The sequence below is a fragment of the Symphalangus syndactylus genome, chromosome 17 (assembly GCF_028878055.3).
Source record: "Symphalangus syndactylus isolate Jambi chromosome 17, NHGRI_mSymSyn1-v2.1_pri, whole genome shotgun sequence".
Taxonomy (NCBI): Eukaryota; Metazoa; Chordata; class Mammalia; order Primates; family Hylobatidae; genus Symphalangus; species Symphalangus syndactylus.
The window spans coordinates 74,327,301-74,351,906 of NC_072439.2; the positions used below are offsets into that span (position 1 = coordinate 74,327,301).

At 42.1% G+C, this 24,606-nt stretch overlaps 1 protein-coding gene and 1 non-coding gene across 3 annotated transcripts in view; one reads left to right on the forward strand and one right to left on the reverse strand.

The window, feature by feature from the left end:
* Positions 1-24,606, reverse strand: part of NCEH1 (neutral cholesterol ester hydrolase 1) — an 82,907-nt gene that overhangs the window by 52,616 nt on the left and 5,685 nt on the right. The gene's annotated exons all lie outside the window — the stretch shown is intronic.
* On the forward strand, positions 20,946-21,047 carry LOC134733364 (U6 spliceosomal RNA). Its single transcript, XR_010116814.1, has one exon. It is a non-coding gene; the product is annotated as a U6 spliceosomal RNA (small nuclear RNA).

The window sequence follows — 24,606 nt, forward strand, 5'->3', positions numbered from 1 at the left end:
ATTGCTGTGAAAATTATCAGAACTCTTCACTGAAATGAATGTTTGGGAAAAATATGTACTTGAAGAGCAAGTGTGTGCCCCTTTCACCAGCTAAGAAGTAGAAAGGATTTAAGTTTGCTTGCATTAGCTATACTTTCATTATTTTGCTATGTGAGACATATTCAACATAAGATAGTTGGCCAGGTGCAGTGGCTTATGCCTGTAAACCCAGTGCTTTAAGAAGCGGAGGCAGGAGAATCACTTGAGCCCAGGAGTTCAAGACAAGCCTGGGCAATATAGTGAGACCTCTGTCTCTACAAAAAAATAGAATAAAATAAATTATCCAGGCATAGTGGCTCACACCCATAGTCCCAGCTACTCAGGAGGCTGAGACGGGAGGACTGCTTGAGACTGGAGGTTGAAGTTACAGTGAGCCGTGATCATGCCACTGCCCTCCAGGCTGAGTGAAAGGGCGAGACCCTGTCTCAGAAAACAAAATAAAGTAGTTAAGGATCAATCAGACTTGGTAAAATAAATAAAGATGTGCATAATCAAATTTAAATGCTTGATAGACTGGCATATAGCAGTTAAGAATTTTCAAGAAGAATACATCTAATGTAAAGACTCTTAACTTCTTTGTAGGTTTTGAACTGTGTGTGACCCAGTGATCTGGTAAAGAAATATAAGCATAAGGTTATTTACCACAGTAGTGTTACTTAATATTATCAAACATTTTCCTCCTCTCATACCATGAATTCAGTTAACAAAGTGACTAAACATATTTTCTTTCTAACAAAGCCTTGCTGAAAGTTACCATTTTATCATTGTTTATAACTTCTAATGAATGAGATTATTAAATAAAAATGAATGAGGGAGTGACTGTTTACATGGGCAATTGTTCTTTCTCTGAAGCTAGGTACCCATCCACGTAGGTCATGAGGAAAACTATGTATTTGTTCACTGCTTCACCCTAACACTTACAACCCCTCGCATACAGTGTGTTCAACACACGCTTGTGGAACGATGAATATGGAAAAAAGGAATGTCCATAATCACTTTTAAAAATATATATACAGTGCTTGAGAAAGAAACACACTGGTGCTTCCCCAAATATCTGAAACTATTTACTAAGACATGCATTAGTACGTCTTATAGTTAAGAGATTACTAAAACTAATTTTACTTTAGCAAATACCCAAGAAGAAAATCTAACCTAGAAAATGGCACAAGACTGCAAACAAAAATTGGAAATGGCTCACTAAAGTACAATTATCCAGGCACTGTACAAACAAAAACAACATAAACCTGGATGAAACAATCAAGTAAATAAATTCCTCAGGAGAGTTAATAACTCTATCTATGTCTGATGAGTTTAGTTCTGAAATTAAGCCACACTGACATAAGGAGCCAATCGAAAGGACACCATCTAGTCTGTGTGCAATTCTGTAAAGAAATCCTAGTAGTTGGAATTCAGAGTTTAGCAGACTATCATTAAAGACCCATCTTTTGGGCCGGATGCGATGGCTCATGCCTGTAATCCCAACACTTTGGGAGGCAGAAGCAGGCAGATCACTTGAGTTCAGGAGTTTGAGACCAGCCTGGCCAACATGGTGAAAGCTCATCTCTACTAAAAATGCAAAAGCTAGCCAGGCATGGTGGTGTGTGCCTGTAATCCAAGCTACTTGGGAGGCTGAGGCAGGAGAACTGCAAGAGCCTGGAAGGTGAGGTTGCAGTGAGCCGAGATTGGGCCACTGCACTCCAGCCTGGGCGACTCAGCAAGACTGTGTCCCCCACCCCCACCCCAAAAAAAAGACCCATCTTTGGGCTGGGTGTAGTGGCTCATACCTCAATCCCGGCACTTTGGGAGGCCAAGGCAGGTGGACTGCCAGAGCTGAGAAGTTTGAGACCAACCTGGACAACGTTGTAAAACCCCATCTCTACTAAAAATACAAAAAGTTAGCCAGGTGTGGTGGGTACATGCCTGAGGTCCCAGCTACTTGGGAGGCTGAGATGGGAGGATGGCTTGAGCCTGGGAGGCAGAGGTTGCGGTGAGCACATGACTGTACTCCAGCCTGGGCAACAGAGTGAGATTCTATCTCAACAACAACAAAAAAAAGAGAACCATCTTCATCGGGCTCATAATGGGCTTCTCTTGATCTAATAATTCTCTCTAGTCTAGGTCTCAGCCTTCATTTCCTCATACATCTTTCTTCGATAAATCCCTTCCCTAAGGCTTCAATCTTAAACTGGATGCAAATGAAGTCGTATAATTTTAAAACCCAAAGGGCCCACAAATATAGACTGTCTTCTTGGAAACTGATGCCCAGAGAGATTGGTGACAAGCTCTGAGTCACCCAGTTACAGACACGTTTAGACAAGAACCAGGTCAGCAGGTTCCTACTTCAAGATTCTTTCATTACATCTCGATTGAAAATAGTTCCAGTTTATCTCAATGCTTCTGCAACCCTAACTTTTTTTTCTCTTCCCCTTCATCGACTTAACTTTATACTTATTTTGTTTTGATTTTTTTCTCCCACTCTTCTGTTCCATCTGTTCCCCTAGACCTAGAAGTAGAGCATCATTTTAAAACCTCACCACCTGCAACCTTGTTAGACAAGTACGACAACCAGATCTCTGACCTCTCTTTGACATCTCTGGCTTTCCAGGCTTTTGTTGCCTTTTTACCAACTTAGAATTTTAGAATGTCAGGGCCGGGCGCAGTGGCTCACGCCTGTAATCCCAGCACTTTGGGAGGCCGAGGCGGGCGGATCACAAGGTCAGGAGATGGAGACCACCCTGGCTAACACAGTGAAACCCCGTTTCTACTAAAAATACAAAAAATTAACCGGGCGTAATGGCGGGTGCCTGTAGTCCCAGCTACTCAGGAGGCTGAGGCAGGAGAATGGCGTCAACCCGGGAGGCGGAGCTTGCAGTGAGCCGAGATTGCACCACTGCACTCCAGCCTGGGCGACAGAGCGAGACTCCGTCTCAAAAAAAAAAAAAGAATTTTAGAATGTCAGAGCTGGAAGGAAAACTACAGAGCAGCCTTTCCCAAACATTCTACAGAACAGCAAATGGAGGAGACAACTTTGCAATGAGAGCAGGCTGAAGAGTTCTGAGATCTGTGATTCACTCAGCTCGGGAAATGCTGCCCAGCAATTCTCTCAGAGATTCACAATGCATGTCAGCTTTTGAAACACACTGACAAGTCCCAGCAGGAGGAGAGAAATGTACTTAACTCTGCTTAAACTTCAGTCTTTTCACAACTCTTCACATCCCTTGAGACTGCTTTGGGAAGGCCTTGCCTCGCCCCCTTGTTTTACAGATGAAGACTAAGTCCATCCTTGACATGGGTAACCAATGTCCTGCTCTATATATTGGGGCCAGGGCTCCAACCCAGCTGAGTCCCAGCCCAGAGCATCCTCTTGAAGTATTTCTCCTCTGCTGGATCTAGTTCTTTCCGGTCTTCCGCACACCAAATACCCAACATTTCACCTGGTACTACACATAGTGTATTCACATAGTGACTAGTATTCACATAGTGTAAAATACATTCACACAGTGACTAGTGTTCGCATAGTGTGTATTTCTGTGGGGGACAGAAGGGTGGATGCTTGCTCTTATTTCAGCTTGATCTTACGTCCAATTGTATAGGACATAGGACTGCACTGATTTTGCTTACATAAGTTCTATGTGATACTCGATACTGGGATGTGGACATGCAAAACCATCCCAATGATCTAAGGGGTTCCAAGGGACTAGAGGAATAAGCCCAGAGTATCCTGAAGGAGATTTGAGGTGAAGGCTCTTCAGATGGGCATCCTAGGTTGTATGCGAAAGTGGTGGGTGATCCTGGGCCCTTCCAGAAATGTGGTAGTACATGCTAAACTTTCCACACTTCCTTTGCATTTTCTCCTAACTTCATAACCCACTTCCCTTTTTCTCGCTTTTCCTACTGTCTTTCTCACACCAAGTTTTCCTAGTTGATTCTAGAGGCCTTAATATGCTAGGAATCAAGGTCTCTTCCCCATTTTTTCTTAGGGGAGGGAGAGCTAGGAAGGAGTAACATGTAGGAGTTTTAAGAAAGTGGAAAACATGCTTTGCCTAAAAAGAGGTGGGCTGGCACTTACACAAACTGCTTGCTGCTTTTCTGTTTGGGCATCTCCTGAACAACAGTACAGTTAACGGACAGTAATGGTGAGAATTAAAGGGTGGGTGTCAGAAGCTTTCACTGATGAGAGATAGCCTGTACTCCTTTAATCCAACCAAATAAGCCTACTTCCCAAACATGCAACTTGGTTTTGTTGATGGTTTGTTATTTTCTTCTCCTCTATCGCCCATGCCACCCCCTTCTCTTGGCTCCTGCGTGATACTATTCTGACCCATTCTTCAAGGTATAGCTTCAATCTGAACCTTCGCGATACCATCCTGGCTCAGTTTTCACCCCTTGGAGTTCACAGCCTTGTACTGCCCATTTGAAAATCACCCATGTACTGACGGCCTCCTAACATTTCTAGGCTTATGTTCCTGAATTACTTTTGCTTGCTGCACAATATCTTTCATCTTCTCAAATAGATTCTGAATCTCTGAAGCACAGGAACCATTTGCAACACTTGTAAAAATGAAAGTAATTCAATAAATATTTGTTTATTACATGAAACATTAAATGAGCTTTCTGTAGAATATAGGTCATAAACTCATGTCTTCAAGGACCAGGGCAACTAACAGAAATGAGTAAAACAGGTGTAATATCAGGGTGTAGGGAGTCTTGTGGTAAACTAGAGAAACAATGCCCTCAGAAAGCAGCTGCTGCTCAGCCACAGGCGATTATATGACACGGAGATGCTGGCCTAGTGTTGCCAGATGGCAATTTTTCAAGAGAAGTAGAAAGCCCAGATTGTGTGAAATACCTGTAACTTTCAGTGTTGGCAATGAGTTATAAAATGTTTAATACGCAATGTGGGCCAAAAATAACATGTATAGGTCAGTCTCTGGCTGTCAAGCTGGCTTTGAAAGTTCGATCACATCTTTTCAAACAAACAATAATATGCATAATTGACAGTGTTCTAGCCCCTAACCTGGACAACAAACAGAACCAAGGCATAAAATTAGAAATTTGTTCGTTCGGTTTTATTTTAAATTTTAAATTATGTTAATGCATAGAAACAGTTTAATTAGAGAACAGTGAAAATGGACATGGAGGCCGGGCACAGTGGCTCACGCCTGTAATCCCAGCACTTTGGGAGGCTGAGGAGGGTGGATCACCTGAGGTCAGGAGTTCGTGACCTGCCTGACCAACATGGTGAAACCCCGTCTTCCTAAACACACAAAAATTAGCGTGGTGGTGGGTGCCTGTAATCTTGGCTAGTCAGGAGGCTGAGGCACAAGAATCGCTTGAATCTGGGGGGCGGAGGTTGCAGTGAGCCGAGATCACATCACTGCACTCCAGCCTAGGCAACAAGAGTGAAACTTCGCCTCAAAAAAAAAAAAAAAGAAAGAAAATGGAGATTACGGAGACTCTAAAGGAATTTATTGGATCTTCTCAAGGACTGCAGAGCTGATGCACTTGTTTCTTTTTAAGATTTCTTTTCCCTTCAAAACAGATTTTATTTTCCTTGATTTGAGTATAGTCTTGTCAGAGGTAATTATGGTCACTTTTGGGGGAAATAACAAAAGAAATGGAAGGATTAATTTTTCTGAGATCATTACTGGGTTGAAGTTAGAAGATTAAAGGAAAATAGATTAATGAGATTATGTCATATTTATATATAAAGATACGTATTTTTAATATCTTTATATGAAAGAAAGTCCAAGTGGCCTAAATGTTGTCCTCCTCACCCTTCACCAAGATAGCACTATCTACACTCAAATACCAGGAAGTAGGCCATTTATAACCGAGTGTAATGGTAGGTGTCCAGTACTGTGCTAAGGGTCACAGGCAATGCTACAAGGTGTTGGCCCTTGTCCTTGGGGCTAACAGGTTAATCTCTTGGTGGTAACTTACAGACGCTCTGGACATGCAGGATTCTACAACCCAAACAGGGGTGGAAGCTGACAATCCTCACATAAACTGAAAAACCAAAGCAACTTTCAGAGCATGTAAATGTCTTCACCTTTGCAAATGAGTTGGGAATTCACATATGCGATCTAAGGTGGCTACCATTGACTAAAGTTTTGTTTTGTTTTAAACAGCAGAACTGTTTTCAGACACTTTGGTTCACTCCTTGACTACCCTTAGCCGGGACAAATGCTCCTTGCCTGAAGCTGAATTTGATTTCCAGAAAAGCCAAAGTTCTTCTAGGTAATAAGTTGTAGTAAAGCTGAGGATTTCATTTTGTTCATAACAAGCAAGACTATAAAGCAATAAGACCGATATTCACATGTACCTCATGAAATGACTTGGAGTAACTAATTTTGGGGGGTGGGTGGGGGCGATGGAGCTTCGTTCTTGTTGCCCAGGCTGGACTGCAATGGCATGATCTCAGCTCACCGCAACCTCTGCCTCCTGGGTTCAGGCGATTCTCCCGCCTCAGCCTCTGGAGTAGCTGGGGCTACAAGCGCCTGCCTAATTTTTGTAGTTTTAATAGAGACAGGGTTTCACCATATTGGCCAGGGTGGTCTCAAACTCCTGACCTCAGGTGATCCACCCAACTCGGCCTCCCAAAGTGCTGGGATTACAGGCATGAGCCACCACGCCTGGCCCTTGTATTTCAAAATTAGCCGGATGTGATGGCATGAGCCTGTAATCCCAGCTACTCGGGAGGCTGAGGCAGGAGAACTGCTTGAACCCGGGAGGAGGAGACTGCAATGAGCTGAGATCGCACCACTGCACTCCAGCCTGGAGTGACAGCCTGGGTGACAGAGCCAAACTCCACCTCAAAAAAAAAAAAAAAAAAAGCCCCTGTATTTCCCTTCTCAGGGTAGTATAGTAAAATTGGAAAGACTGTGAGAGTAAAACAGACCATTTTATAATCTCTTTGTAGCCACTTGCCAGCTATATGAGGTTGGGGAAAATAACCTCTCAAGCATTTTATTTTTTATTATTTATTTATTTATTAATTTTGAGACAGAGTCTCGCTCTGTCATCCAGGCTGGAGTGCAGTGGTACGATCTCGGCTCACTGCAAACTCTGCCTCCCGGGTTCACGCCATTCCCCTGCCTCAGCCTCCGGAGTAGCTGGGACTACAGGCACCTGCCACCACGCCTGGCTAATTTTTTGTATTTTTAGTAGAGACGGGGTTTCACCATGTTAGCCAGGATGGTCTCGATCTCCTGACCTCGTGATCCGCCCGCCTCGGCCTCCCAAAGTGCTGGGATTACAAGTGTGAGCCAGGGCGCCCAGCCAAGCATTTTTTTTAAATGAACATTTCTTTAAGAATACAGAGTATGACCGCAGGAATTATGCTTGCTTACTGCTCTTTCCCCAGAATAGTGCTGGTGCAAAGTGATATGCAATAAATATTCATTGAAGGAATGAACAAGAACTTTAATGTCAACTCTTTTCAAACAGATTCCAATTAAACAAGGTAACCATTTAAGCTACTGAAGTAACAAGTTAAAAAAATCAATTACAATTGTTCTGGAAAAGCGTGTAGCACATCAACATTCTTGCACATTGCTATTAGCCATATAAATTGGAAAATAACTTGGAAACATGTAATAGGACCTGCAAAAATATTTACAGCCTTTGATCTAGTAGTTCAACTTTTTAGGAATTTTTTGAGGAAAATCCTAAGAAACAAATTACACAATATGTCCACTGTAACATTATTTATGGTGGCGAGTAACTAAACAGTCTAAATTTTTGGTAATAGGAGAATAGTTAGGTTTAAAAATGACACAAGCTCTAATGCATCCATTACAAAAGATGGAAATAACATGCAGTAATTTGACAAATCCTTCTGTTAGAATTCTAATGTAGTAGTGCATATTCAACCTAACAAAAACAAAACATTTACACAAAAAGAAACAGTGGTTGTATTAAAGTGAGATTATAGGTGATTTTTTTCTATTTTCCAAAATTTCTATAGCATGATTATCTACCTTTTATAATAAAATAATTCAGTTCTAATTTGCTAAAGAAAGTATGCTTCTGTGGGGAAATTTTTAAAGCAGCTATGACATCCAGGGATTATGGAACTCAAACATTCTCTACTCCCTGACATCCGCACACTGCCCAAACACCCTTACCTACTCATATTCCTATATTTTGCTTCTTTGTACACACTTTGCTTACACAACTTGTCTGTCTTGCCTGGGCAGTAGATACTTTCTCCAAACATAAGAGAGGGCTGGACTGTAGGATTCCATTTGTTACTGGAATTTCTTCTGCTTCCCCTCATGATCAAACCCCAGTCCATCCTTCAGTATCCATGTCAGACATCCCTTCCTCTATGGTGCCCTATCCAACTCATCCCTCAGACCATCACTCCTGCCTTCGTGCTCTCTAGTTTAAGCTTCTACTTCTAAAACTTGTTGCATTATAATTATGAGCTTCTAGATCTCTCCTTCATTTTTGTTCCCCTAGGTTTAGCACACACCTCTTACAGAATTTGTGTTCAATATAATTGTCAAGTGAATGAATGTATTGCTGTTTATGTTTCCTTTCATTGTTGCTGCTAAGTTCATGCCTTCTGAAGAAGCAGGCAGCTTACCCCTTACCATTTTCCTGCTTAGAGTCTTCATGGAAAGGAAACAGGAATCCAGGGCAAGCACAAGCACTTTTTTTTCTTTTTTTGGAGACGGGGTCTTGCTTTGTCACCCAGGCTGGAGTGCAATGGCGCAATCTTGGCTTACTGCAACCTCTGCCTCCTGGGTTCAAGCGATTCTCCTGCCTCAGCCTCCTGAGTAGCTAGGATTACAGGTGCGTGCCACAGTGCCCAGCTAATTTTTGTATTTTTAGTAGAGACGGGGGTTTCACCATGTTGCCAGGGCTAGTCTCGAACTCCTGGCCTCCAGTGATCCACCCACCTCAGCCCCCCAAAGTGCTGGGATTACAGGAGTGAGCCATCGCACCTGGCTGCAAGCACATTTTGTTGGTCAATTCCATTGATGCTGCCTTATTTGAGAAATGGGATGCACAGAGACTACTTCCTGTCAGGGTGTTATCACCAATACCCTCTCTACTGTAGAAGCTGTCCAGGGACTTTCAGTCGCTCATCAATCTATTCACTCACTCAGCAAATATGTGAGTGTTTACTTTGTGCCAGGTACTTTTAGGAGTTGTGCACACAGTGGGGAAGCCCACAGACAAGCCCCTCCCCTCCAGAGCTTTCAGCCAGGCAGTGGAGATGGAATTACCTAGGAGTAATTAAACAAACCCAGTGACAGGAAGTACTGGCAAATGAGGGTAAAGAAAGAACAGGGTGTTGGCCGGGCGCGGTGGCTCACACCTGTAATCCCAGCACTTTGGGAGGCCGAGGCAGGCGGATCACGAGGTCAGGAGATCGAGACCATCCTGGCTAACGGTGAAACTCCGTCTCTACTGAAAATACAAAAAATTAGCCGGGCGTGGTGGCAGCACCTGTATAGTCCCATGTACTTGGGAGGCTGAGGAAGGAGAATAGCGTGAACCCGGGAGGCAGAGCTTGCAGTGAGCCGAGATAGCACCACTGCACTCCAGCCTGGGCGACAGAGTGAGACTCCGTCGAAAGAAAGAAAGAAAGGGGGAAAGGGGGAAAGGGGGAGAGAGAGAGAGAGAGAGAGAGAAGGAGAGAAAGAAAGAGAGAGAGAGAGAGAAAGAAAGAAAGAAAGAAAGAAAGAAAGAAAGAAAGAAAGAACGAACAGGGTGTAGTGAGAGGAGGTGAGAGGGAAACCAGACTGGGTAGTTAAAACAAGAGGTCATGTTCTCTAAGCATAGACCCACCCCTTTTGACAAACATGCAAGAAGCCTTTGTCTCCAATAAGGCATCATAGCTGCCAACAACTGCAGTGTTTGTTTCAAACTTTAAACAAAGAATGACCTTCTGAAGTAATACATTAGGGACACAGCAAGAAAGACAGACTTAAAGAAGTTTCTGTTAAAGACAAAAAGCTACTAAAACCAAACAGAAGAAAAACCTCATTGTTTTCAATCAAATTATATATTTGGCCACCAGGAGTTAAATGCTACTGTAAGGTTTGTAACAGAATATTTTTTATTTTTCTTTCTCTCTTTACTTTTATTTTGAGACAGGGTCTGGCTCTGTCACCCAAGCTAGAGGGCTGTGGCAGGATCACAGGCTCACTGTAGCCTCAACCTCCTGGGCTCAAGTGATTCTGCCACTTCAGCCTTCCAAGTAGCTGGGACCACAGGTGCATGTCACCACGCCTGGCCAATTTTTTTTTTTTTTTTTTTTTTTTTTGTAGAGATAGGGGTCCCACTATGTTGCCCAGGCTGGTCTCAAACTCCTGGGCTCAAGTGACCCACCAGCCTCGGCCTCCTAAAGTGCTAGGATTACAGGTGTGAGCCACTGTGCCTGGCCTAGAATATTTTTAGTAAGTAGTTTCAAGTTTATTTCATCAAGTAGTACTTACTCTTGATGTTGGTTGTGTGCTTTCATCATCCTATGATTGGCTTATTAAAAGTGACCAAAATTAAAGCAGTGTCACAGATCTAACAACACAAGGCGGGCTAGTCCCATCCACGGTTCAGTCATGTAAAGATTTCCTTCAAACTTTGATACTTTCAGAAACTCCAGAGCAGTAGCTTCCTGTGTGTGCCATGCTCTTCCACCTCAGACTCTTGCTGTCTTCACTTCCCGGAATGCTCTTCCTATTGGAAGAGTGCTGCTTCTCATCCATTCAGATCCAGCTCAGCCAGCACTTCCTCTGGGTTCCTCTGAGTTCCTCAGACTTACAGGGGCTTCCTCCAACCTGGCTGCCATAGGACCCACTTTGTACCACAAACTGAAGCCCTCAGCATATTTGTTTGGGATTGTCTACGTCTTGGTTTTTCAGAGTATGAGAAGCTCCAGGACTCTACAGTGTCTGACACATTCTGGGTAGTCAATAAATGTCTGCTGAAAATATGCTGGCACTTTAAAAAATGAATAATGCATCATTTTCCTCCATAAACAGAAAGAGGAAGAGCTATAACAAAATATAAGACTGTATGTTTAAGTATAACTTCAACATCTATAAAAAGACCCTGAAAGTAAACCATGTGCACACAAAGCAACAAGGACCAATCTGCATTTCAGCAACTTTAAGGATTACAGGTGTATCAAATTTTAACATGCTACCCATGATTGCTTGCCAATCTTCTAAACCCTGAATATGGGAAAAAAAAAAAAAATGGGAGGGGGTGGTTAGAGTTGGAGATGAGATAAAGACATTCAACCCCTCACAATACCCAAATGAAAGTCCAACTCTTTAAAGCACTTAAATTCTATTATTTGCTCTCAAAATATGCTTTGAGAGAGACAGAAACCATGTTAATCTTTTTAGAGTAATTGAACATCACTACCAAAGAGGTTGCTTCTGTAGACATAACCAATAATACATTTTTCTTTTCATCCATGTATTAAGCTTCATTTAATTGGATAATTCAGAATTGTGCAATTTTAATTACCTATGTGAGGAAATAAGACTGACATGTTATTGGTTTTGGTCAGTAGAAACCTCTGTGGCTGCCAAGAACCAAATTTGGCACATGGAGTATCCTGTAAAATACTGACCCACTGTCCTTAACAAAGGTATAGTATGTGTATTTAATTTTTAAATTTTTTATTTTTTATTATTTTTTTGAGACAGGGTCTCACTGTCACCCAGGCTGGTGCAGTGGCACAATCATAGCACACCACAGCCTCAAGCTCCTGGATTCAAGTGATCCTCCCACCTCAGCCTCCTGAGTAGCTAGGACTATAGGCACATGCCACCACACCCGGCCAACTTTTTAAATTTTTTGTAGAGACGGGTCTCACCACATTGGCCAGGATGGTCTCAAACTCCTGGGCTCAAGCAAACTTCCTGCCTCATCCTCCCAAAACTTCCTGCCTCATCCTCCCCAGGCAAAAGCCACAATGCCCGGCCTGTATTTAAATGTTATACAACTATAGAACTAATAGGATTTAATCTAAAATAGACTAAGTTTACTATTAATCTGATGAGAACGTTTTTTTTGAGACAGACAGAAAAGGCTACTTAGCCTGTGAAGAGTCCAGATTGTAAAATATGTTTCCACACTGATGAACCAACCGACATTAATTTAGTTAGTTATTTGGGAAAAGAGGTGTGTGTGTGTGTGTGTATTTTACTATTTAGTACATCAGTAATTTCCATTGGTAACCTCCACCGTGAATTTTAATCACAACCTATACAGTATATTTTGACTATTTCTTGTCAGAAATGATAGCTCAATATCAACATTGCCAAAGTCAAAACATCAGTTTTGGAAGACATCCTTGACATCACTCCAACAGACAGGTTACGGGTTGAGACATTGAATGGAAAGGTGCAGGTGCCCGGAGTGTCCTTGTGGGGCCCTGACAGGCCCATTGCAGTCCTCAGGTTCCTCGGCTTCTCAGGACAGTTCATCACAGCGGCCCCGGCCTGCTGGCAGTACTCCTGCTGGCAGTACTCCGTCTAGGCTTCTCTGATGCCCTCTTCCCAGTTTTTCTGGTTTTCCCAACTTCTGCTTCCTCCGAGGCTCCACCTCTTCTCGGCAGCTCTAACACTATTCTTCATTCAGGGGATTTCATGGATTTCCAGGGTTTCCATTGTCACTGACCTGCCAACAAATTTCTCCCTATTTCTCATATTTCCTTTACTTATTCATCTTATGTTTTTAGCACTGGATTTTAGCTCCAGGAGGACCAAGTGCTGTTCATCTTGTGAATTGCTATATCCAAGTACTAGCACATAATAATTGCTCAACTAACATGATAGAGAGGACACGGTATATTTCCTCAATTATGGTGGTCAACTGAAGACACCTATGTTTCATAACGTCAGAAGTCAAAGTCATCTTTTCCATACTCATAGGCCAGATCTCTAAGCCCCAGAGTTGTCAATCATTTGAGCAAATCTAAAGCCCTTTGTTGAGGAAGATATCAACCCTGCTTGTAAGTACTTCTTCACTACCTTCACATTGAGGCAAGGTCACCCGCCATTAGGAATAGAATTCAAGTAAAGCACTTTAATTTAACAAAATGTTATTTCAACAACTTTGCCTAAGGTACCTACAGTCTAAGGAACTCTTCACAGTTGACATAAAATTCTAAAATGAACGATACCTTGGCAAAGCCCAGTGGAGCTCCTTGATATAAGACAGTGACTAAGAGATGATTTCTCCAGCTTTTGGAGCACTACCTCCAAACAGATTACCTGGAGTAGAATTTTGGCTCTGCCACTTACGGGGTATGTGACTTGGGCAGATATTTAATTAACCTCTTTGTTCCTCAATTTCCTCATTTATAATGTAACAACAATAGTACTTATGTAACAAGGCTGGTATAAATATTGGGTTAATGTATTCAAATCGTGGTTAGAAAAACAAGCTAGCAGCTGGGCACGGTGGCTCACATCTGTAGTCCCAGCACTTTGGGAGGCCAAGGTGGGTGGATCACTTGAGGTCAGGAGTTTGAGACCAGCCTGGCCAAAATGGTGAAATGCTGTCTCTACTAAAAATACAAAAATTAGCTGAGCATGGTGGTGCGCACCTGTAACCTCAGCTACTTGGGAGGCTGAGGCAGGAGAATCTCTTGAACCCAGGAGGCAGAGGTTGCAATAAGCTGAGATCGTGCCACTGCACTCCAGCCTGGGTGACAGAGTGAGCCTCTGTCTCAAAAAAATAAATAAATAAATAAAAAAGAAAAAGAAAAAGAAAAATGAGCTAGCTATGATAATGATGGTTCATATATCCAGCTAGAACATCGGCAAACTAAATCTATGGACTCTAAAACTTTAACTTTAGGAAGAGGTTTTGAGTTCTTGTTATATGCCAAGCACAGGGTTAAGAAACTCATATACACAATTACATTTAATTCTTATAAGCCTTGAAGGAGGTACTGTCATTATCTTCATGTTCACAGATAAGAAACTAACATAGATGTTAAATAACTTGCCCAACTAGTCACAAGTGCTAAAGTCAGGATTTAAACCTAATAGCCATAACCAACAGCAGCCCATGTTAAGAAGATCTACAGCTGTATAGAAATCCACAAACCTGAGAGCAATAGCAGATTGGCAAGAATAATGGTGACGATAAAAGAAAAAAAAAATTACCTTTGTAGTTTAGTGTAGACAACTGACAAAAATCAGATTTGGACTAAATATATTTCTCGTGTGCCAGGTACTGCTCCAAGTGCTTTACATATTTAACTAATGTTTGATGATGATGACAACGAACAATAAACCTTTATTCACATATTGTGCAATTTTCATAACTTTCCAGATTGAGCATTTTAATCACTTGCTAGATCAGTAAACAAACCCTTAGGTTATGTTCTCTGTTCAAGGTCACACAGCTAGGATAGCTCAAAGCCAGGATTTGAACACAAGTCTCCTCGATCCCAAAGTCCATGCTCGTAAACACTATGAAAATGTTCCCTGATGTTTGGTAAATATACCATCAGTTTCATGAGGTGTTTTGTGAAATAAGAGATCTATAGTCGATTAAATTTGGGATTCATTGTACACTTTCTTTAAGATTCAAAATACATATCAGCAGAGAGTTCTCAAAGGTTTTACAGTTAAAAAAGAAATCCTGATTAACTCTGTTAAACTTAGCTTATTTAACCGTAGAGCCCTATTCAATGGGTAATATATATCTTTTTTCTTTTTTTGACAAAGAGTCTCACTCTGTCATCCAGGCTGGAGTGCAATGGTGTGAACTTGGCTCACTGCAACCTCTGCCTCCTGGGTTCAAGCGATTCTTGTGCCTCAGCCTCCTGAGTAGCTGGGACTACAGGTGTGCCCCACCACGCCCAGCTAATTTTTTGTATTTTTTTTTTTAGTATAGATGGGGTTTTGCCATGCTGCCCAGGCTGGTCTCAAACTCCTGAGCTCAGGCAATCCACTTGCCTTGGCCTCCCAAAGTGCTAGGGTTACAGGCGTGAGCCACAGCACCCGGCCAATATATATCTTTAAAGCAAATACTGAGGCCATTAGCCTGAGGTTGTCGCTGTAACTATAGCCCCCAGGTAAGCAGGCCAAAACCCAATTCAACATAAACAGTAAAATAAAACTTAAGCTTAACCTATCAGAAACCACTAACTAACCTCTAGCCACTGGATCATACCCAAATAAGCCAAAATGCCTAGCTGTAGCCAATCAAGTAATTTCTCTACCTCTCTTGGGTGTTTGGTCTATAGAATCTTGCTGTTCACCCTGCAGAGTACAGCTCTCTTGGCTCAAACTGTTAAACTTATTTTGTCTCAAGTTTTTTTTTTTTTTTAAACAGTATTAACATCCTCCAGGACTAAAATTTGTAAATACATAATACACTTTTTACCTATGTGATGCATTCTTAATGTAGATCATACAACTAGCCACAAAAGAGCTGAGAGTGGAGGCAGAGGAGGGAAAAGGGGAAGACAGAAGATTGAACAACCATAACAGGAGACTGTTGAATATAGTTCAAAGGGCAATGGAGTCCAGCAGACCTTGTTCACAGCCAACTTCACTAAGCAGGCCCATGTCTGTGAAGAAGTTACTTAACTTTGTTGAGCCTCTATTTCCTTTCCTATAAAATGAGAACATTAACTACTATTTTATAAAGTGGTTGTGTTTGTAATTCTGCAAATGCATCTATTATTATGCAGATATCTGCCAGCAATCTTATTGTTAAAAGCTGATGATTTTCTAAAAGCAGAATTTTTTTTTTTTTTTTTTTGAGACGAGTCTCACTTTGTCACCTAGGCTGGAGTACAGTGGTGTGATCTCGGCTCACTGCAAGTTCCGCCTCCTAGGTTCAAGCGATTCTCCTGCATCAGCCTTCCAAGTAGCTGGGATTACAGGCACCCACCACCATGCCCGGCTAATTTTTGTATTTTTAGTAGAGACAGGGTTTCACCATGTTGGCCAGGCTGGTCTCGAACTCCTGATCCCAGGTGATAGGCCTGCCTCAGCCTCCCAAAGTGCTGAGATTACAGGCATGAGCCACTGCACCTGGCCTCTAAAAGCAGAATTGACTTGCTTTGCTAAGAAAGTTAAGGAAGCCCAGATATTGCTGTCTGGCCTTGCCTCTCACAAACAAGGAAGAACTGTGTGCAGTGAAATGGAAGTGACTGAAACCTTGTGACAAAGTGACTTTACCTTGGAAATGATGCATATACCAGAAACAGTGAGATAAACATCTTCCACCTTTTAAAAAGTAGATTTCAAAGTGTTCAAAGAAAGATAGTTTGAGTCTCACGGCAGGGACAACATTATGGGACAAGCAGCTCAGAAAAAGGTCTCTCAATCTCTCATGGGGTATTTATCAACTATCCTATTCAAGGGGAAAAAGAAAAGGCAGATGACTATCAAATGTGGAAAATCACCAGTGTTCTTTTAAGGAGATGGCCTATAATCAACATTTAGTCAGAAACAGACACATAATTCATGACAAATTTGAAAACAAGCATAAATCTATTAAAACATGAGGAAGTTAGAAACCCAGAAAACAGCAAGGCTTGCAAAACACAGTTGTGAAGGACAACACAAAACCATTTTTGGCTATATTCAGAGTCAGAAGCACGTGGAAGCATAGGGCCTGCCCCTTGCGACAGACGCAGTAACACAGTGATAATGGAAGCAGAACCATGAATTCCTAATTTCTCTTTAGTCTCTCTATCGTGAATGGTCTTCAAACAAAAACAGAAGTCCTAAAGCAGTAAGAGGAAAATTATGTCTATGATAGGACAGAAAATTTATGATTTGGTGGGGAGCCTGTACATAAGCAGCAACATAAGCAACATCTAAGGGCCATAAAATAAAAACAAAACACTAACAGAGTGTTGAGAAAGAAATTAAGGCTGAGCAAGGGCAGTGAGAGGGAAACAGATGGGGAAGTTCTCAAAAGAGATGATTTCTGAGTTGGTATTGAACGACGCGTGGGATATTGGCCAAAGTAAAAGGGTGGGAGGGCATCTGAGACAGAGGGGACAACAGCAGAAGCATAAGCAGATTCACGAGCTAAACTGTCATCCATGACACAGCGAGGCTGCAGTCAGCAAAATGGTGCCAGGTTGTAGCAAGCACCAAGTGCCAGCCAAGGAACTTAGCACTTTTATTCTACAGGGGATAGGAAGTGTGGGTGGGATGGAGGAGTGGTAACTGAAGGATTAACAGTCAGATTGGAGCACTCAGGACTGGGAACAAGGGATCATTTCACAGCCTTGACTTGATTAGGCCGAATGCGTGCAAGTCAAATAAATGCAGCCTGAGCATCCGTCCAGGTTTGACTGAGAATCATTCTGGTTTAAAACCATTGTACTGAGCTAGGCATGGTACCTCATACCTGTAATCCCAGCACTTTGGGAGGCTAAGGCAAGAGAATCACTTGAGCCCAGGAGTTTAAGACCCGCCCTGGCAATATAGGGAGACCTCGTCTCTACAAAAAACACAAAAATCAGCTGGGCATGGCGGTGCATGCCTGTGGTCCCAGCTACTTGGGAGGCTGAGGTGGGAAGATTGCTTGAACCTGGGGAGGCAGAGGTTGCAGTGAACCACGATCATATCACTGCACTCCAGCCTGCGCCACAGAGACCCTGTCTCAAAACAAAGAAAAAAACACTGTTGACCTAGCATGATTATTAATAGCAGTCCCTGCTACTCTCAAAAATGTCCTGGTTTGGACAATAAATTATATGGCTACCTAAATACATGTAACTTGGGGACTATCTATCTGTGTTTAATAACAATGATAATAGACATACATTTTAAAAGCTACAAACTGGAGAAAGGTGAGCTTCCCAACAGGTATTCTACAAATGGATTACAGGTGGGGCACTAGCTATCAATGTTTAAATATTTTATAGAGGTAAAAACTTAAAGCCATTTTGTATAACTACACAGAGTTGAATAATTGGCATCAGAGTTGGCATTCTATTTGAGAACGATTTGTGTAACTCTTTATAAATCTTGTGAATTCTGTTATTCAAGCTCATACAGATTCCCCCAAAATTGCTTCCAGAATCCCCAGTATACTAAACAAATGTAATTGTTTCTATGACACAAGAAATAAGAAGAAGCACTGATGTAGACTAATTGTGGGAGCTCAAAAAAACAAAAAAATCGGGACAAAAAATTCACTAGTGACTAAGTTATCATGAGTGTCCTCACAGCATAGCCCAGCAGGGAGGGCATGAAACTAAGAGTCCATGAATTTCTATTGCAGTTCCCATTTCGCCAGTATAACTGATCACATGTTTAAATTTAAAAAAATTTTTTAAGAGACAGGGTCTTGCTCTGTCACCCAGGCTAGAGTGTAGTGGTGTGATCATACAGCCTTCACCTCCTAGGCTCAAGAGATCCTCAGTCTCCCCAGTAGCTGAGATTATGTGCCACCACATCTGGCTAATTATGTTTTGTAGAGACAGTCTTACTTTGTTGCCAAGGCTGGTCTTGAACTCCTGGCCTCAAGGGGCCTCCTGCCTTGGGATTACAAGTGTGAGCCACTGTGCCTGGCCCTGATCATACGATCTTGATGGTGTCCTTGACCCTTTCTGAACCTCAAGTTCCCTTAGCTGACAAATGGAAATAACAATGGCAACCAGTTATTTATTGAAAAAAAATGAAATGAGGTGATATTAGTAAAAACCTTCATAAAATCTAGAGTACTTTATAAATATGAGGTATACAAAAAAGTTATGTTCTTTAAGGTCTCATTTCTCTCAGGGATAGCTTCTTTTTCCACTTGCCACTGATGTCCCTCAGGGGCACCCTTGGTAGAATCCTCCGGATCTTACTCTCACTCCAAACACATTCATTTCAACTACTTCTGCCACTATCCATTTGCCGACCACTCCCAAATCCATATCACCAGCCCAGCTCTGTCTCCTGAGCACTGGATCTGTATGTGCAACTGTTTATGATCAGCCATCCTTGGACTAGTCCACTGACACTTCAAAACAGGGTCCCAAACATTTTATCTTCACCCTTAGATCTGCTCTTGCTCCCAAATCAGGGTCATGGTCCCCATTCACCCGGCTATTCCAGCATCTGTCCCAGGAGACATCTTTGACTCCTTCCTCTCCGATGCTCCATACTCTCCCCTCCAACAGCAACTCTGATCAGCTTTCTTCCAAATCAGTCCCACTTCATTAGCTCATGGTCTCACCTGGATTAGTGCTTCCTAGATGGTCTTTTGACTTTTTTTTTTTTTTTTTTTTTTTTTTAAAGACGGAGGCTCCCTCTATTGCCCAGGCTGGAGTGCAGTGGCACAATCTTGGCTGACTGCAACCTCCACCTCCCAGGTTCAAGGGATTCTCCTGCCTCAGCCTCCCGAGTAGCTGGGACTACAGACGCGCGCCACCACGCCCAGCTAGTTTTTTTTTTTTTTTGTATTTTTAGTAGAGACGGGGTTTCACCATACTGGCCAGGCTGGTCTCAAATTCGTGACCTTGTGATCCGCCTGCCTCAGACTCCCAAAGTGCTGGGATTACAGTTGTGAGTGACCACACCCGGCCTACTTTTGCTTTCTTACATTCCAGTGTCTACACTGCCACTGAGAAGGACTATTCTAAAACACAGTTTTGAGCATGTGACTTCTCTGCTAGAAGACTTTCAGTTGCTCCTTTCTCATCCACAGAGCTCTTCCTCACCTGACTGGTGTTTCCCTTCGGCCTCCCTCTCTGACCTTTGAACTTTAAGCTCCAGCCAGTCTAAACCACTTGTAGTTCCTCAACTATACCATCCTCTCCCACTAGAACTTTCACATACTGCTGCTTCTGGCTGGAATGCCCCTTTCACCCTTCTCTTCTCTTCTCTGGTTTCTATTATAAGGAAATCTAGCACAAATCTAAACTCTTGAGTTCAGGAGTAACACAGGCTGGAATTGAATTCAGGCTCCATCTCGTATAAACGGTGTCATCTTAAGCAAGTCACTTTTCTTTGCATTTCAGTCTCCTCCTTTGTCACATAAAGAACACCTGCCTGATTGTATTACCATGGGCTAAACTAATTGCACACAAAGCACATAGCACAGTTATCTGCCACAGAGTAAATGCTCACTATATGCTCAATAGATGTTATTTTTACTGTAGGCACTCAACCTTGATGTCTCTGATTAGACACATTTCCCCAGTGCCCAGGTCCACTTTAGATGTTCTTTCCAAGGCTCTTGCAGCAATCCACAGATGCCTCTATCATAATTTTCCTTCCATCATTCAAGTGCCCACCTTATCGCTGGCAGTTGGTTTATCATCCCTCACTTGACTGTAAGCTTCTCAAGATTAGGTATCCGCCTTACACATTTCTGTTTTGCCAGACCAGCTCCTTAGTATTTATTTAATACATGATGACTTCCAGGGTTTTAATTTTATTAAACACTGAAAGAGAGCTTGTCAAAATTTCATAATATGACACACCTTAGATTAGGCAGGCAATATAGTCAGGTTTTTCACTTGAAAATTCAATTACAGGTAGGCACGGTGGCTTATGCCTGTGATCCCAGCACTTTGGGAAGCCAAAGCAAGAGGATCACTTGAGCCCAGGAGTTTGAGACCAGCCTGGGCAACATAGCAAGACTTTGTCTCTCCTAGAAAAGAAAAAGAAGAAAAAAATAGCCAGGCATGGTGGCACGCGCCTGTAGTCCCAGCTACTCAAAAGGCTGAGGCAGGAGGATCCCTTGAGCCCAGAAATTCAAGGTTGCAGTGAGCTGTGATCACACCACTGCATCCCTGCCTGGGTGACAGAGCAAGACCTTGTGTCTAAGAAAAAAATAAAAAGTAAAAAACGAAAATAAATTCAATTACATTTCTTCATTCTATATAAACATAAAATGAAAGAGAAGTGGTAGACAGTTCCTACATAATTTCATTTGGCAGCAAAAGCAAATAAATGGTGCTCACTTCAGCAGCACATACACTAAAATCATAACAATTCAGAAAGGACTAGCATGCCCCTGCAGAAGGATGACACACATTTGCGGTGTTACATATTTTCTTCAAAAAAGTAAATATGGCTGGGCGCGGTGGCTCACGCCTGTAATCCCAGCACTTTAGAAGGCTAAGGCAGGTGGATCACCTGAGGCCAGGAGTTCGAGACCAGCCTGGCCAACATGGTGAAACCCCATCCCTACAAAAATACAAAAAAAAATTAGCCGGGCATGATGGCGGGGGCCTGTAATCCCAGCTACCCAGGAGGCTGAGGCGGGAGAACTGCTTGAACCTGGGAGGCAGAGGTTGCAGTGAGCCGAGATCGTGCCATTGCACTCCCGCCTGGGTGACAGAGTGAGACTCTGTCTCAAAAAAAAAAAAAAAAAAAAGAAGTAAATATATGCTATTTTAAAATGCTATTTTAAAAGAAGCAATTGTGCATAAAAAGAACATTTAAGAATGATTAACTGTACTTTCACACTTGACAGAAATGTCTCAGATCAAGCTCAAATTGCATGGTAGAAATAGGATGTCCCATTAAAATAATGAGGGTATTTCTATGCTCAGGGCTATATTTGTAGAAGTGCCAGAAAAAATAAAAAGGAAACTATAAATTGGGCATTATCTTACACACCTGGTAGCTGAATCAATCTGACCTTAATGTTTCATAGGTAGTATCTGCAGAGACCAACTCAGGTTGTTCACCTGTCAGAACTAATTCTGATTAAATAATGCCCCTGACACTATTCTTAAAACCTTTTGCTGCCATATGTTTAAAGAAAAATCCTAGCAAATCAGCTAAAAATTGTGGTTAGTGGCTGGGCGCGGTGGCTCACGCTTGTAATCCCAGCACTTTGGGAGGCTGAGGCGGGCGGATCACGAGGTCAGGAGATCGAGACCACGGTGAAACCCTGTCTCTACTAAAAATACAAAAAAATTAGCCAAGCTTGGTGGCGGGCGCCTGCAGTCCCAGCTACTCGGAGAGGCTGAGGCAGGAGAATGGCGTGAACCCAGGAGGCGGAGCTTGCAGTGAGCTGAGATCGCGCTACTGCACTCCAGCCTGGGTGACAGAGCAAGACTCCATCTCAAAAAAAAAAAAAAAAAAAAAAAAAATTGTGGTTAGTGAAGTTACCAAAGTGCATGAAGAAATACGCATCATCACAATTTCTGGACAATCATTATTTACTGATGTTTTAAGTTAAATTTACCTGACAATAGTAAATATTCCAGTTCAAAACTGTTATGAAAGAGGTTAGCACGTTGAAGTTCTGCAGTTTCCAGCTGAGCTGTCATTTAAACCACACCCACACAGCCCAAAAGCACATCATGCACAGAGAATTCAGGTGAGGTGACATTAAGTCTCAACAAGTTTGGGGACATTTGGCAAGATAAAAATCCTTGATCAACTAGTCCAAAAGCACTGTCACCCATAAGAAACAGGGGGAACACTCAGCGTAAATACCAATTTCAGCACTTCTTTTACATTATGTCACTGAAAAGATTCATAGTGTAAGCAGTAGTAAGTTAGAAAATAATCAAGACAAGACATGCTCCAAGCTCCCTTGGGACACCATTATTACCTTTAGTCACATTTTCCTTCCATCATTCAAGTGCCTACCTTATCACTGGCAGTTGGTTTATCATCCCTAACTTGACTGTAAGCTTCTCAAGTTTAGGTATCTGCCTTACACATTTCTGTTCTGCCAGACCAGCTCCTTGCCTTGGTGTTCATTTAGTAAGTGATGACTTCCAGGGTTTTAATTTTATTAAACACTGAAAGAGAGCTCGTTAAAATTTCATAATATGACACATCTTAGATTAGGCAGGCAATATAGTCAGGTTTTTTTTTTTTTTATTTTTATACTTTAGGGTTTTAGGGTACATGTGCACAATGTGCAGGTTTGTTACATATGTATCCATGTGCCATGTTGATTTCCTGCACCCATTAACTCGTCATTTAGCAATAGGTGTATCTCCTGATGCTGTCCCTCCCCCCTCCCCCCACCCCACAACAGTTCCCGGAGCGTGATGTTCCCCTTCCTGTGTCCATGAGTTCTCATTGTTCAATTCCCACCTATGAGTGAGAACATGCGGTGTTTGGTTTTTTGTCCTTGCGATAGTTTACTGAGAATGATGTTTTCCAGTTTCATCCATGTCCCTACAAAGGACACGAACTCATCATTTTTTAAACCCCATTGTCTCAGCCCAAAATCTCCTTAAGCTGATTAGCAACTTCAGCAAAGTCTCAGGATACAAAATTAATGTACAAAAATCACAAGCATTCTTGTACACCAATAACAAACAAACAGAGAGCCAAATCATGAGTGAACTCCCATTCACAATTGCTTCAAAGAGAATAAAATACCTAGGAATCCAACTTACAAGGGATGTGAAGGACCTCTTCAAGGAGAACTACAAACCACTGCTCAATGAAATAAAAGAGGATACAAACAAATGGAAGAACATTCCATGCTCATGGGTTGGAAGAATCAATATCGTGAAAATGGCCATACTGCCCAAGGTAATTTATAGATTCAATGCCATCCCCATCAAGCTACCAATGACTTTCTTCACAGAATTGGAAAAAACTACTTTAAAGTTCATATGGAACCAAAAAAGAGCCCGCATCGCCAAGTCAATCCTAAGCCAAAAGAACAAAGCTGGAGGCATCACACTACCTGACTTTAAACTATACTACAAGGCTACAGTAACCAAAACAGCATGGTACTGGTACCACAACAGAGACATAGATCAATGAAACAGAACAGAGCCCTCAGAAATGATGCCGCATAGCTACAACTATCTGATCTTTGACAAACCTGACAAAAACAAGAAATGGGGAAAGGATTCCCTATTTAATAAATGGTGCTGGGAAAACTGGCTAGCCATATGTAGAAAGCTGCAACTGGATCCCTTCCTTACACCTTATACAAAAATTAATTCAAGATGGATTAAAGACTTATATGTTAGACCTAAAACCATTAAAATCCTACAAGAAAACCTAGGCAATACCATTCAGGACATAGGCGTGGGCAAGGACTTCATGTCTAAAACACCAAAAGCAATGGCAACAAAAGCCAAAATCGACAAATGGGATCTCATTAAACTAAAGAGCTTCTGCACAGCAAAAGAAACTATCATCAGAGTGAACAGGCAACCTACAGAATGGGAGAAAATTTTTGCAACCTACTCATCTGACAAAGGGCTAATATCCAGAATCTACAATGAACTCAAACAAATTTACAAGAAAAAAACAAACAACCCCATCAAAAAGTGGGCAGAGGACATGAACAGACACTTCTCAAAAGAAGACATTTATGCAGCCAAAAAACACATGAAGAAATGCTCCTCATCACTGGCCATCAGAGAAATGCAAATATAGTCAGGTTTTTCACTTGAAAATTCAATTACAGGTAGGCACGGTGGCTCATGCTTGTGATCCCAGCACTTTGGGAAGCCAAAGTGGGAGGATCACTCTTTAGAAGAGTTTATTACTCTTCTAAACTATACATAGACTCTCCCTCCTACGAGACTTCGTAACTACACCTGTTCTACACCTATCAGCTTCTAGCTTTTTAATAGCTATATATTAACATGACTTCTCCATCCTACTAGACTGTGGTTTC